Genomic DNA, 1,545 nt, shown 5'->3' on the forward strand with positions numbered 1-1,545 from the left:
CCCACACATTTCTGTTCTTGACATCGTCGCGTATGCATTACAGAACAGCATGAAAGACACGAATTTGTGCAAACACATATTACTCAAGTTTCATGCATTTGCGTTTCGATGTTTGCTACTGCTGGTACGAACGAAACACTGAAACCGTCTTGTAAAACGAAAATGGTGCGGTACATCTTCCTCTACAGTAGTTCCCTCAAGTCTTGTGCCACATAATCTTATCCCTGCTTGCAGTCAGTATTTTCTTACATATTCCTTTCCTCACCGATTCAGCAGAGAACCTCTCTACTTCTTACCGAGCGAGGTGGCTCAGTATTTAGCACACTGGACTCCTATTCGGGAGGACGACGGTTCAAACCCGCGTGCAGCCATCCTGATTTAGGTTTTGCGTTATTTCTCTAAATCGCTCCAGGCAAATGGCGGTATGGCTCCTTTCAAGGGCACGGCTGATTTCCTTCGCCATGCTTGACAGTATTCGAGATCCTGCTCCGTCTCTAATGATCTCGTTGTCAAGGAACTTTTAGACTCAATCTTCCTTCCTTCCTTCCTTCCTTCTTTCTCATTTCTTATTCTCTCTTTCGACATAATTTTCAGTATCGCTTCATAACATTACGCCTCAGACACTTTGACCCTCTTCCGTTTTCCCGTTGTTCATGATTTGAACATCTCTTCTATATTCTGTTACTGACAACGGCTACGGGGCTATTTTCGGTAGTCAAGTGTGTCTGTGATCAAAATGCTATGCGTACTAGTGGTCTCAAACAATAATGGAAGGTATATACTAAGATGATAGCTGTTCTTTCGGACATATCCGAAAGAACAGATACCATCGGTGGCCAAGCAGCTCGTTAGAATGAAATTACAATGAAATGAAAACCATTAGCTGCTTACAGGCGTTGACACACGTCAACGGCGACAGATGCAGTCGCACCATCCTCTGTGTCCTCGGTGGCTCAGATGGATAGAGCGTCTGCCATATAAGCAGGAGATCCCGGGTTCGAGTCCCGGTCGGGGCACACATTTTCATCTGTCCCCGTTGACGTACGTCAACGCCTGTAAGCAGCTAAGGGTTTTCATTTCAGTATTTCAATAATGGAAGATACATGAAGGGCGGAGTAACAGAATAAAAAAAGTGGACGACTGCGTGAATGGTAATATCGTGGAAAATGCTACAACGTTGTAATGCAGAGCGTTACACAAGATGAAATATGAAAAGTGTTATTTGAAGGAAATTTTGGAATTTTGCTCACAGAAGCAGATGGTGCTGTGACTGAGACATTGCACCGGTGTTTGGGATTAGCGTTGTTCTGATGTTCGTTCGGTCATCTGCAATAAGTTTTCCTTGGTTGACGGAATCACTTTTCACGTAAAGCCGAAGGGGAAAGGGCGTAGGAGGTTGAGCCTAACCAGTCCAATGGGACTAATCAGGACACACGTATAGATAGTTTCGAAGAAGGTGGACGTATAAAGCACCCAGTGAAAGGGTAGTCCTTGGAAAAATTATAACAAAAAAAAAAAAAACAAAGGTTAGTGGGACGCCCACTA

General features: G+C 44.0%; 1 non-coding gene across 1 annotated transcript; it reads left to right on the forward strand.

Annotated features, from left to right (window-relative positions):
- Positions 1 to 942: 942 nt before the first annotated feature.
- Trnai-uau (transfer RNA isoleucine (anticodon UAU)) lies at positions 943 to 1,016 on the forward strand. Its single transcript has one exon. It is a non-coding gene; the product is annotated as a tRNA-Ile (tRNA).
- Positions 1,017 to 1,545: the final 529 nt, after the last annotated feature.

The sequence above is a fragment of the Schistocerca serialis genome, chromosome 8 (genome assembly GCF_023864345.2).
Source record: "Schistocerca serialis cubense isolate TAMUIC-IGC-003099 chromosome 8, iqSchSeri2.2, whole genome shotgun sequence".
NCBI lineage: Eukaryota > Metazoa > Arthropoda > Insecta > Orthoptera > Acrididae > Schistocerca > Schistocerca serialis.